Genomic DNA, 14,521 nt, shown 5'->3' on the forward strand with positions numbered 1-14,521 from the left:
TATATTGAAACCTAATCCTCAATGTGATGGTATTTGGAGGTGGGATTTTGGGGATGCTGTCAGGTCCTGAGGGTAGAGCCTTCATGAATGGGATTAGTGCCTGATATGGTTTAGCTGTGTCCCCACCCAAATCGCATCTTGAATTCCCACGTGTTATGAGTGGGAGGTAATTGAATCATGGGAACAGGTCTTTCCCATGCTGTTCTCGTGATAGTGAATAAGTCTCATGAGATCTGATGGTTATAAAAGGGGAGTTTCACTGCACAAGTGCTCCTCTCTTTGCCTGCTGCCATCCAGGTACTATGTGACTTGCTCTTCCTTGCCTTCCACCTTGATTGTGAGGCTTCCCCAGCCACGTGGAACTGTAAGTCCAATTAAACCTCTTTCTTTTGTAAATTGCCCAGTCTTGGGTATGTCTTTATCAGCAGTGTGAAAACAGACTAATACAGTGCCCTTGTAAAAGAGGCCCTAGAGAGCTCCTTTGCCCTTTGGGAAAAGATAGCTGTCTATCCACAAGGAAGTGGGCCCTCACCAGACGAATCTGCTGGTGCCTCGATCTTGGACTTTGCAGCATCTAAAATGGTGAGAAATATATTTATGTTGCTTATAAGCTACCCAGTTCATGGTATTTTGTTATGGCATCCTGAGCAGACTAAGAAACTACTGATAAAATACATTAGGAATAAAAGAGAGATGCTAAATAATATGAATGCAGAATGGTCCTTAGCTACAGATAGAAAATATTAAAATATTTAAAAAATACTATACATAACTTTGCTTCAGTAAATTTGAAAACTTAGATGAAATTGAAAATTTCTAGAAAAATACAATTTACCAACACTGATTTAGGAATAAGAATCTGGCTACTTATTTAATTTAATAAATTTAAACAGTAGTAGTTAAAATATTTTCACATAGAAAACAAGCTTAGGTATTTTTGCAAGGAAATTTTACCAAACTGTAACTTAATATTAAACAAACACTTCCAGAGAATAGGAATAAAAAGGGCAGATACTCTTTAAGCTTTACTCTGAGGTCAATATAACTTTGATGCCAAAACCAGACAGAAATAAACAAAAAATGAAAAGCACAGGCCCGCTTAACATATAAATATAGAAGTAAATGTTTAAAATAAAAGTTATTAAATTATTTAAAACCAGAATTCAAGAGTTAGTAGAAACAATTAGACATTATGATGAATTTGTTTATCCCAGGAAAGCAGGGATAGCTTACCATTAAGACTACATAAACACCATTTGCTCCAGGAACATAATAAAGAATAAAAGCCATATGATTCACAGACTACCAAAATTGAATCAAAAAGAAATAGAAGTTCTGAATAGACCTACAAAAATATACTGGATTTTTAATTTAAAAGACAAAAATTTCCTTCAAAGAAAAGTCCAGGACCAGATGGCTTCACTGGTCAATTCCACCAAACATTTACAGGATTAGTACCAATTTTTGGTAAACTCCTCCAAAAAATAGAAAAGGAAGGAAGGCTTTCCAACTCATTCAATGAGGCCAGTTTTACCTTGATAACAAAACCAGAGACATTGCAATACAGACCAATATCTCCTATGAATATAGATGCAAAAATCCTCAACAGAATACTAGCAAACTGAATCCAGCAACATATACTGCAAACAAGTGTGATTTTCTCAAGTAATACAAGGTTGTTGATTCTTTGTGACCAAAGAATCAGAATAAACGTTGATATAAGATAGGGTCAACCGCACCAGCAGGATCGAAAAACAGTAGTGTTGAGGTTACAGTCAGTTAATAGTATGGTAATGCTGGCGGCTAGGACTGGGAGAGAAAGGAGTAGAAGGATTGCCGTAATGAGGACTGATCACACGAAAAGGGGTGCTTTGATACTGGGATATGGCTGGGGGTTTTATACCGATTATTGTGGTAATAAAATTAATGGCCCCTAAAATAGAAGAAACACCTGCTAGGTGGATTGACAAAATGGTTAGATGCACAGACGCTCCCGCATTTATTAGGCTTCCTGCTAAAGGCGGGGTATTATTGTTCAGCTGGTCCCGCGCCGTCTTCTGCTATTGATGATGCAAGTAGGAGTAGGAAAGGGGAGGAGGGGAGAAGTCAGAAGCTTATATTTTTTATCCAGGGGCATACCATATCGGGTGCACCAATTATCAGAGGGACTAGTCAGTTGCCAAACCCCAGTTATCGTTGGTATTACCATAAAGATTATGATGAATGCGTGGACGGTAACAATAACGTTCTACATCTGATCATCTCCTAGCAGAGTTCCTGATTGGCCTAATTCTGCTCGAATGAGAAGGCTTAGGGCGGTGCCCACTATCCCCGCTCATGCGCCCAATAGCAGGTAGAATGTTCCGGTATCTTTATGGTTAGTTGAAAACAATCAACGATTGATGAACATAAGTGGAAAAAAAGGTAAAATGGCTGAGTAAGCATTAGACTGTAACTCTAAAGACAGAGGTCAAGGCCTCTTTTTACCAGCCCCGAGGTGATTTGTCACGTTGAATTGCAAATTCGAAGGAGCAGCTTCAATCCTGCCAGGGGAGGGGGGCTTCTCCTGCCTTTCTGCTCGCAATGGCGGGAGAAGTAGATTGAAGCCAGTTGATTAGGGTGTTTAGCTGTTAACTAAATTTTCGTGGGTTTGAATTCCACCAATCTAGCAAGGGTTTAGCTTAGTTAAAGTGGTTGATTTGCATTCAACTGATGCAGAATAGAGTCTGGCAGTCCTTAGGTCAGTTACAGAAGTTAAATACAATTTACTTACTAAGGGCTTTGAAGGTCCTTGGTCTTATGTAACCTAAATTTCTACGTTATAGTCAGTATCAGTGGAGAGATAGGTAAAAGGAGGGTAGAAAAGATGGTAAGTAGGGGGGAGAGAAATATGTTTTTTGTATTTTCGAATTGTCATTTTATTTTCATATTATTAGATGTGGGGAATATTGCTACTGAGATGGAATAAATTAGGCCTGTGTAAAAGTACAGGTTGAGTAGGGTTATGATAGCTATAATGGTAGGGGTAATAAGACTATTGTTTTTTGTAAATTCTTGAATGATGGTTCCTTTAAGCAGAAATCCTGTTAATAGGGGTAAGCCTCCTAGGGATAGTAAAATTAGTGGAATTACAGGTGTTAACCATGTTAATTTGTTTCAGGTGTGAGATAGTGACAGGGTTGTGCTTATACTCAGGTTGGGTGCTAGAAATGTGGTAGTTGTTAAATAATCAGGTTTAGAATGGTAATGTTTGGGTTACAAATTATTACTTCTACTATTCAATTTAGGTGAGTAATTCAGGAGTAGGCTATGATTTTATGCAGTTGTGTTTGATTAAGTCCTCCTCAGCTGCCTACTATAATGGATAGGAATGTGACAGATAGAAGGATGTTCGTGTTTATTGATGGGAAAATTTGATACATGATTGAGATAGGGGCTAGTTTTTGTCATGTGAGGAGAAGTATGCCAGACATCAGAGATGTTCCTTGAGTTACTTCTGGGACTCAGAAGTGAAAGCAGGCTATTCCTAGTTTTATTACTAGTGCCGTTATTATTATTAAGGATGAAGATTGATGAATAGTGTTTATTGTCCACTGTCTAGAGGCCAGGTTATTGGAAAGGATACCTATTATGAGAATTATAGATGTGGTTGCTTGTGTAAGGAAATATTTGGTGGCTGCTTCTGTAGAGCAGAGATTTATTTTTTAAATTAAGATTGGGGTAGGAGCTAGTATGTTTATTTCTAGGCCTGTTCGGATGAGAAATCGGTGTGAAGCTAGCATTGTGATAAGAGTTCCTGTGAAAATAGTGAGATAATAAGCTGAGCTAATGGATTAATTAGTACAGAAAAGATATAACCAACATTTTTGGAGTGTGGGCCCGATAGCATATATAGCTGACCTTACTTTAGGACGTGGTGTAGTAGGTAGCATGAAGAATGTTGAATTCTCAGGGGTAGGTTCAATTCCTATAGTTCTAGAAATAACAGGATTTTAACTTCTATTGTTTACTCTATCAAAGTAATTATTTTGTCAGACATATTTCCTATGTTTGGTGTGGAATGCTGGAAATTAGGACGGGCATTGAGATATATGACATGCAAAATGCTAGTGTAAGTGATAGGAAATTTTTTCGTAGAAGATATGAGTTGGTCATAGCAGAATTGGGGGTATGCTGTTTGAATTCATAAAAGCAGGGTGGTTAAAAGGGGGGTCTTGGTAATGAAATTTGTGGAATAGAGTTCTGGTGAATATCTAGTGTGCAGTGCTCCTAGGAAAATAGTAGTAGTTAGGGCATTTATTATGATAATATTCATATATTCTGCTATAAAGAAGAGAGCAAATGAACCTGTGGCATATTCAATGTTGAAGCCTGAGACTAACTCTGACTCTTCTGTTAGATCAAAAGGGGCTCGGATAGTTTCTGCTAATGTGGAGATAAATCATATCATGGCTAGGGGCCATGAGGGTAGAAGCAGTCAGAGGGATTCTTGCATTGTGATGAGTGCATATAAATTAAATGAGCCACTTATCAGTAGGACTGATAGGAGGATAATGGCTAGGGTGACCTCATATGAAATTGTCTGGGCCACAGCTCGTAATGCATCGATTAGTGCATAATTTGAATTAGATGCTCATCCTGATCATAGAATAGAGTAGACGGCTGGACTTGATGTGGCTAGTATAAATAGGAGGCCTGTATTAAAATTAATTAGGGGATTTGGTATAGGGAGGGGACTTCACAGAGGAGAGCGATAGAAAGGGCCAGGGTTGGAGCAATAATATAAAGGGTGATAGTAGATGTGGATGTTGAGGTCTGTAAGGGCTCTTGGATGAAACGTTTTATTGCGTCAGCAAATGGTTGAAGCAGTCCGCAGGCACCTACAATGTTAGGTCCTTTGCGTAGGTGTATATAGCCTAAGATTTTTCGTTCAATGATTGTAAGGAATGCTATAGCGATTAGAGTTGGAATGATAAGTAGGAGAAGGTTAATTATAGGCATATTGTTAACAAGAGGTGGCTGGGCCTGGTGGCTCACACCTGTAATCCCAGGACTTTGGGAGGACGAGGTGGGTGGATCACTAGGTCAGGAGATCGAGACCATCTTGGCTAACACGGTGAAACCCCTTTTCTACTAAAAATACAAAAAATTAGCCGGGCGTGGTGATGGGTGCCTGTAGTCCCAGCTACTTGGGAGGCTGAGGCAGGAGAATGGTGTGAACCCAGGAGGCGGAGCTTGCAGTGAGTGGAGATCAGGTCACTGCACTCCAGCCTGGGCGACAGAATGAGACTCTGTTTCCAAAAAAAAAAAAAAAAAAGAAGAAGAGGAGTTGAACCTCCAGTTATAAAGTTTTAAGTTTTATGCAATTGCCGGGCTCTGCTATCTTAACAAACCCTGATCTTGGTTAAGGTGTGTGGTGATTTGTTAGATTGAGATAGCATCATCTACGGGGTGAGGGCACTTTATGAAGTGGGCCCTATCTCTCTTGTTCTTTTGTAGTAGGAGAAATGTTAAATAGATAGAAACCAACCCACATTACTTTGGTCTGAACTCAGATCATGTAGGACTTTAATTGTTGAACAAATGAACCCTTAATAGTGGCTGTACCATTAGGATGTCCTGATCCAACATTGAGGTCGTAAACCCTATTGTCAATATGGACTCTAGAATAGGATTGTGTGGTTATCCCTAGGGTAACTTATTCCGTTGATTAAATTATTGGGTCAATGTGCGTTAACCCGCTTACACTAGTGAGGTCTTAGTTTAGGTTGTTCAGAGGTTGAGTTATGCTCTGAGGTCACCTCAACCAAAATTTTTAATGCAGGGATAGTAGGCTAAGGCCTGTAGGCTTTTTTGAGTTTTTATTTGCATTAATGCATTTGGTCAAGGTGGTTTCAACATCTGAAAATTAATGCAATATACTATATTAATAAAATAAAGGGCACACATTCATATGATCATCTCAATAGATGTAAAAAAAATCTGACAAGGTACAACACCCTTTTATGATAAAACCATTCAACAAACCAGGTATAAAAGGTGATATGGTTTTGCTGTGTCCCTACCCAAATCTCCTCTTAACTATAGTTCCCATAATCCCCACATGTGGTGGGAGGGACCAGGTGGGAGGTAATTGAATCATGGCGGCAGTTTCCCCCATGCTATTTGATTTGGTTTGGCTGTGTCCCCACCCAAATCTTATATTGAATTGTAGCTCCGATAATCCCTACATGGAGGTAATTGAATCATGGAGGGTGGGTTTTTCACATACTATTCTTGTGATAGTGAAAGGTTTTATAAAGGGCAGTTCCTCTACACACGACTCTTGACTGCCATCATGTAAGATGTGACTTTGCTCCTCCTTCACCTTCTGCCATGATTTTGAGCCCCCCCAGCCATGTGGAACTGTTAAGTCCATTAAACCTATTTTTCTTTATAAATTACCCAGTCTTAGGTATTTCTTTATAGCAGTATGAAAATGGACTAATACACTCTTCTTGTGATATTAAGTAAGTTCTCATGAGATTTGATGGTTTTGTAAGGGGCTTCCCCTTTTACTCAGCTCTCATTCTTCTCCTTCTTGCTACCATGTAAAGAAGGACATGTTTGCTTCCCCTTCTGCCATGATTGTAGGTTTTCTGAGGCCGCCCACCCCAGACTTGTGGAACTGTGAGTTAATTAAACCTCTTTTCTTTATAAATTACCCAGTCTTGGGCAGTTCTTTATAGCTGCATGAGAATGGACTAATACAGAGGGGAACTTTTGTAACCTGATAGGAGGTATCTACAAAATGCATATTCTTAATGGTGAAAGACTAATGCTTTTCCCCTAAGGTCAGGAACAAGGCAAGGATATCTGCTCTGCCACTTCTATTCAAGATCGTACTGGAAATTCTGGCCAGGATGATTAGGCAAGAAAAAGAAATAAAAGTTATGTAGATTAGGAAGGAAGAAATAAAATTCTCTTAACTTGTAGATTATGTGATCTTGTTTATAGAAAATCCTAAGGAACCTACACTAAAAAGCCATTAAAAGTAATAAATGGCTTCAGTAACTAACAAAAGACTCACACATTTCCTCTGGTGGATGCTAAGGTTTAGAAAAAAAAATTACTTGCAGAATACAAGATCTGTATACAAAAATCAATTGTATGCGTGTATACTAGCAATGAACAATTCAAAAATAAAATTAAGAAAACACTTCCCTTTACAGTAGCATTAAAAAGAATAAAATATTTAGAAATAAATTTAACAAAAGTGCAAGACTTAACACTAAAAAACCAAATAGCATTGCTGAAAGAAATCAGAAAAGACATAAATAAATGGAACTATATCTGGTGTTCATGAATTGGAATGATGTAATATTTAGATATCGATACTCCCCAAATTGATCAATGCAATCCCTATGTAAATCCCAGCTGGCTTTTTTTGTTGTTGCAGAAATTGACAAGCTGGTTCTAAAATGTATATAGTATTGTAAGAGAGCTATAGTAACCAAAACAATTTCGAATAAGAAGAAAAAAATTTTGAGAACTCACACTTCTCAGTTTCAAAAACTTACTAGAAAACTGCAATAATCAAGACACTGTGGTACTGGCATAAAGATAACATACGAATCACTGAAACAGAATTGAAAGTCCAGAATTAAACCTTCACATTTATGGTCAAATGATTTTAGTCAAGGGTGCCAAGACAATTCAATGGTAAAATAAGTTTTTTCACCAAATGGTGCTGGATCAACTGGATATTTACATGCAAAAGAATGAAGTTGGATTATTATTATTATTATTATTATTATTATTTTGTGAGTCAGGGTCTTGCTCTGTTGCCCAGGCTGGAGAACGGTGGCACAGTCATGGCTCACTGCAGCCTTGACCTCCTAGGCTGAAGCAATCCTCCCTCCCAAGTAGCTGGGACCACAGGTTCATGTCACCATGGCTGGCTAATTGTTTCCTTTTTGTTTTTTTTTTTTTTGTAGAGATGGGGTCTCATTGTGTTACTCAGGTTGGTTTTGAACTCCTGAGCTCAAATGACCCTCCCATGATATCCTTTCAAAATGCTAAGATTACAGGTGTGAGCCACTGTGCCTGGCTTGATGTTGGATTCTTACTTCGTACCATATATAAAAATTGACTGAACTTGGATCATAGACGTAAGTGTAATACCTAAAAGTAAGCAACTCTTTTTTTTTTTTTTTTTTTTTTTTTTTTTGAGATGGAGTCTTGCCCTGTTGCCCAGGCTGGAGTGCAGTGGCGCGATCTTGGCTCTCTGCAAGCTCCGCCTCCCCGGTTCACGCCATTCTCCTGCCTCAGCCTCCCGAGTAGCTGGGATTACAGGTGCCCGCCACCACGCCCAGCTAATTTTTTGTATTTTTAGTAGAGACAGGGTTTCACCGTGTTAGCCAGGATGGTCTCAATCTCCTGACCTCGTGATCCACCTGCCTCGGCCTCCCAAAGTGCTGGGATTACAGGCGTGAGTCACTGCGCTCGGCCAAACCTAGGCAACTCTTAACAAGAAAACTTATAGGAGTAAATCTTTGTAACCATCGGTAATCATTTCTTAGATATGACACCAAAAGCACAAGCAAAAACAACAAAATAGATAAATTGGACTTAATTAATTTTAAAAACATTTGTGCCTCAAAGGACACCATCAAGAAAGTGAAGAACGAATTATAGAATGGTAGAAAACACTTGCAAATAATATATCTGATAAGGGACTGGAATCCAAGATATATAAAGACTTCTTACAACTCTCTAGTAAAGAGACAATACAAGTAAGAAAGGGCAAAAGGGTTTTAATAGGTATTTTTCCAAAGAAAATATCCAGATGGCCAATAAGCACATGAAAAGATGGTCAACAACCTTAATCATCAGGGAAATGCAAATCAAAACCACAATGACGTACTACTTCACAACCACCAGGATGGCCAAAGGAAAAAAGACAATAATGCATACTGATGAAGATTTAGAGAGATTGGAATTCTCATTCATTACTGGTGGGAATATAAACTAGTGAGCCCCTGTGGAAAACAGTTTGGCAGTCCCTCAAAATGTTAAATACAGAGTTTCCCTGTAAGCCAGGAATTCCATTTATAGGTATATAGCCAAGAGAAATGAAAATACATAGCCATACAAAAATTTGTGCACAAATATTCATGGCAACGTTATTCATAGCAGCCAAGAAGTGGAAACAACCTAGCTGTTCATCATCTGATGAATGGACTAAAAAAAAGGTGGTATATCCATACAATGGAATATTATCCAGTCATAAAAAGGAATGAAGTACATAGATGAACCTTGAAGACATTATGCTAAGTGAAAGATGCTGTCACAAAAGACTATGTATTATATCATTCCACTTATATAAAAGGCCCAGAACAGGCAAATCCATAGAGATAGAAAGTAGATTAGTGGTTGCTAGGGGCTGGTGGATAAGAGGAATGGATAATTAATGCTTATGGGTATAGCATTTCTTTTTGGGTCATGAAAATTTTCTAAAATTAAATAGTGGTGATTATTGCGTAACTCTATTAATACATAAAACCCACTGAACTGTATATTTTTAAAGGGTGGGTTTTATGGTATCTGAGTTTTATCCAAATAAAGCTATCATTAAAAACCATACTTGTCTGAAAAATACAAAAAAAAATTTGATGAGATTCACTAGTCCTTTGTGTTAACTTTTTTTTAAGTAAACCAAGAATGGAAAGGAGCTTCCTTAAGTTGATAAGCATAACAAAAAAATCACAAACATTATTCTAAGTGAGGAATGGTAGAAGCTGTTCCTTTACACTGAGGAACAAGACAGAAATGCCAACTATCACCTTTGCTATTCAGCATTATACTAGTAGTGATAGACAGAAATAAGATTAGAAAAATAAATTGAAGGAAAAGAAGAAATAAAACTATTAGTCACGGTTCTCCAGAGGGACAGAACTAATAGGATATATGTATATATGAAAGGGAGTTAATTAAGAAGAATTGACTCAGAGGATCACAAGGTGAAGCCCCATGATAGGCCATCTGCAAGCTGAAGAGCAAGGAAGCCAGTAGTGACTCCGTCCCAGTCCCAAAGCCTCAAAAGTAGGGTAGCTGACAGTGCAGCCTTCAGTCTGTGGCTGAAGGCTGGAGAGCCCCTGGCAAACCACTGGTGTAAATCCAAGAGTCCAAAGGCCAGAGAACCTGGAGTCTGATGTTCAAGGGCAGGAAGCGTCCAGCATGGGAGAAAGGTGAAAGCCAGAAGACTCAGCAAACCAGTTTATTCCACCTTCTTCTGCCTGCTTTTTCTACTGACACGCAAGCGATTGGATGCTGCCCACCCACATTGAGGGTGGGTCTTCCTCTCCCAGTCCACTGACTCAAATGTTAATCTCCTCTGGCAGCATCCTCGCAGACACACCCAGAAACAATATTTTACATCCTTTAATCCAGTCAAGTTGATGCTTAATATTAACCATCACCAAAACTGTCATTATTTTAAGAGAATATGATTGTTTACATAGAAAATCCCAGCAACCTAAAAATTATTGGAAAATAAGCTAATTTATAAAGGTAGCTAGATGTAAGGTTAAGACACAAAAGTTAATGTATTTTTATATATCAGTATAAAACAATTAGTAAGGACGAGTTTTTAAAGGGTTGTTTTTTTTTCACAGCCTCTTATTAGTATTCTATAAAATTCTGGGAAAAAGTTAGATATTACAAGCCTCATGGTGAAAATTACTTTCAGATTCTCAATTTTGACTGCACATGAGGATCACCTTGACAGATTAAAATATATCCTAATGTCCAGGTCTTGCCCAAGCAATTAAATCAGAATCTCTTATATGAGACTCAAGAATTATGCCTTGTAGAGCTCCCCAGATAATTCCAGTGTGCAGCAAAGGTTAAGAAGAGTAGAGCATTAATCGCATTTACATTTTTCTGAGATGAAGTAAATTTTATTAGCATAGTATCATGTTCAGATGAACTTGTATTGAATGCAGCATAAAGGATTACTTTTATGCAAATAAGTATCAACAGTTTGGATTTCATTTCTTTTAGTAAGTCTTTGTAATTCAGTATTTTCTGGATATTTCTAAGGAACTAGAAAAAGGGATGGGAGAACATCTCATGACAGGAGCATTCACTTCAAGGTCCCTAGCTGTGTGAGTCAACAGGCTTTGGGTCTTCTTAGTATCCCCAACAAGAGCATTTGCCAATCCAAATCATTTTCTTCCAAGATTCATGTCCTGGGTGTCTCTGGAGATCCATTGCCTTCCCATCTTCTTTTGCCCTTTTGTTCCCAACATCACCTTCTCAGACTCAGGAGTCACATTTTTGTCACACATTATTATACCTTTTCATAAACACATTCCCTATCCTCACTTTCTCACCCTTGATCATGGTATTCTCACTATTCCATATCAATCATATTTCTAGGAGAGACGTACTACCTCCCAGCCACCTTCCCACTCTATTTTCAGCATTCCTGAGATTCCTCAGGAGAATTCTTAGAGCCTGCTCAAGTTTTAGGGATCCACATTCAATGTATTTCACTAAGTACGCTATTTAAAAATGTTACTCCAGCACTCACAATTTTACTTTATTTTTTCCCATAGCACTTATCTGATATCATTCATGCATATTTTATTTTATTTATTTGTTAGCAACGTGTGTTCTAAACTAGAATGTATGCTCCATAAGGACAAGGATTTTTTTTTTTCACAAAAAATTGCTGGGTCACAGCTTGTCACCAGGATGTTTGCGGGAGACTGTGGGTGAAGCAAGTTGATCTGGGGGTAATATTTGGAGTTCATTTTTGAACATGCTAAGTTTGAGATATATATATATATATAAAATCTAATATATTAGATTTAACTAATTTAAAAATAGTTAAAATATTAATTTTTATTAATATATTTTTATATTTTATTATTGATTTGTAATATATTAGGTTTAACTAATAGTTAACTAACCATGTATAGATTAGATTAGATCAGTTAAATATGTGAGACTGGAAGTGAAGGGAAAAATCTAAACTGGAGGTAAATATTTGGGAGTATTTAGACTAAATATGATATTTAAAACTGTAAGACTGGGCCATTACTGTAGGAAAAGGTGCTGCAGAGCTGAGCAGTCAAGGTGTGTGACTTCACTGAGGACCAGACCACAGAATTCAAGGAGGTTTTCTAGCTGTTTGACTGAACAGGTGATGGTAAGATCCTGTATAGTCAGTGTGGGGATGTGATGAGGGTCCTGGGTGAGAACCCCACCGATGCTGAGGTGATGCAAGTCCTGGAGATCCCCAAAAGTGATGAGATGAATGTGACGGTGCTGGACTTTGGGCACTTCCTGCCCATGTTGCAGGCTGTGGCCAAGAACAGGGACCAGGGCCTATGAGGATTATGTTGAAGGACTTTGGGTATTTGACAAGAAGGGGAATGGCACCATCATGGGCACTGAAATCTAGCAAGTCCTTGTCACACTGGGTGAGAAGATGATAGAAGAAGAAGTAAAGATGCTAGTGCAGGGCATAAGGACAGCAATGGTTGCATCAACTGTGAAGAGCTTGTCCATGGGGTGCCAAATGGCTAAGGACCTTCCCAGTCTCCCCAGAGCCCGTGCCTTTCCCTGTGTGAGACTTCGTATCTAGCCTGAAGGCTTTCTAGGCTCTTTTGTCACAGCACCTTTCCCATCTTGTCTTTCTTGGATAATGTTTGGTCAGCTTTTACCAAATAAACTTGCTCTCTCTGCGCCTCCCCAAATAAATGAAACTATAAGACTGATAAAAATTACTAAGGAAGTGGGTATAGACAGAAAAGAGATGTCCAAGACTAAAACTTGGGAACTACTGATGTTAAGAGGTTGGAGCGCCAGTGAGGTAGATGGAAGTAAAAAGACCATGATGTCCTGGAAGCCATGTAAAGAAACTGTTTCCAGGAAGAGGGATTTACCAACTTTGTAAAATGATGCTGATCTGTCAAGCAAAATGTGACCTAACAATTAACCTTTGAATTCTGAAATATACAAGCATTGGTGACTTTGGAAAGAGCAGTTTTAGAGAGAATGCTTTGGAAAAGCTAGATTGGAGCTGGAGCAATAGATTGGGGAGGAGAGGAATTGGAGGAAAATTAGGGAGGAATACTGGAGTGGTTTTCTTGAATAGAAGAGAGGGGATGCGAGCTCATGAGGCTTAGCCTTAAACAGGAACTATTAAAATCCTCAAAAAGATAATCAGGAAAGCTTATATAAAAAAAAGTCATCTATTATTAATCTCTCCAGCTAGGGAAAACTTCATTAAGAGCAGAACATCAACAATGTACACAAAAGGGAAGTTACAGAGGGTTTTTTTTTTTTTTTTTTTAAAGGACTAGATCTGGTGTTAGGATTATAAATTGGGTGATTTCTCTGGGTAGTCTTTTGGAAATGGGGAATGAATTGGGCTAAATGGGGAGGAGGCAGTCATTTTTAATTGGCTTGGGAGCACAGAGCGGGGCATTACGTGTTTTTCTTTCTCTTTTCATCTGAATTCTGAAACTTGCGGTCTTCTCTTTCCAGACCATGTTGTGGTTTGTTCTTGCTTGTTTTGCAGGATTGGTAATCTTCTGATAGTTAGGATTGTTAGTTTGACTTGCATTTCTCAGACTGTCTTTCGATCATTCTCTGGTTGAGGCTCTGTGATTGATAATTTTGGTGATCTATCCAGATATACATTTTTGTTTGTATGTCTTTTGTCATATTGATAGTCATTTCAGTTTCAACAAATGCTATTCTTTCTTGTTGCTTCTGCTGCATAATTGTTTGTTGAATCATTTGATGAGACAGTGGATGCATGGCAGCATTTAAGGTAGAGATCACACATTTGAATACAGCACAGTTTGTAATTCACTTTTAAGCCTGGAACAAAACAAGTCTAAATTAAACCAAGAGAACAGGTCCCATTCCCAATCTAGAAAGCCCACAGGATGAGATATGAGTATGTTAGCCAAATCACCTAAACTGTTGATTTGTTTGTTTACTATTCCTTATAGTGATATTAAAGATTCCAAAATGGTCTGTAGAGATGTAAGTTCAAAGTCTTTCCTTAAAATGGCACATGTGTGCTTTGAGAGGCTAATAATATATACAAGCCTATCTTGTTTTGAACCATAACCTGTCCAGTCTCAAAATGTCTCAGATGAGGAGCTCTATGGCCTCAGAGACATTGTCTAGCTCTTCCGTCAATCTCTGAGCCATTGTGTAGTACTTACCATATTTTTCAGGCCTATAAAACAATTAAGATGCTTGAGGACAGAAGAAGGAAGCATAGAATCTCCCCTCAGTTGTTGAAGTTTTGAGTCTCCAATTGAGTCTCAGTCTTTATCCTTCTTGAGTTTAATTATATTTAAACATCTCATCTCTTTTTTTTTTTTTTTGAGATGGAGTCTCACTGTGTAGCCCAGGCTGGAGTGCAGTGGCACGATCTTGGCTCACTGCAACCTTCGCCTCCCGGGTTCAAGCTATTCTCCTGCCTCAGCCTCCCGAGTAGCTGGGATTACAG

At 38.4% G+C, this 14,521-nt stretch overlaps 1 pseudogene; it reads left to right on the forward strand.

The window, feature by feature from the left end:
- Window positions 1-1,841: 1,841 nt before the first annotated feature.
- On the forward strand, window positions 1,842-12,671 carry LOC107971670 (myosin light polypeptide 6-like; annotated as a pseudogene).
- Window positions 12,672-14,521: the final 1,850 nt, after the last annotated feature.

The sequence above is a fragment of the Pan troglodytes genome, chromosome 6, assembly GCF_028858775.2.
Source record: "Pan troglodytes isolate AG18354 chromosome 6, NHGRI_mPanTro3-v2.0_pri, whole genome shotgun sequence".
Classification (NCBI taxonomy): Eukaryota; Metazoa; Chordata; class Mammalia; order Primates; family Hominidae; genus Pan; species Pan troglodytes.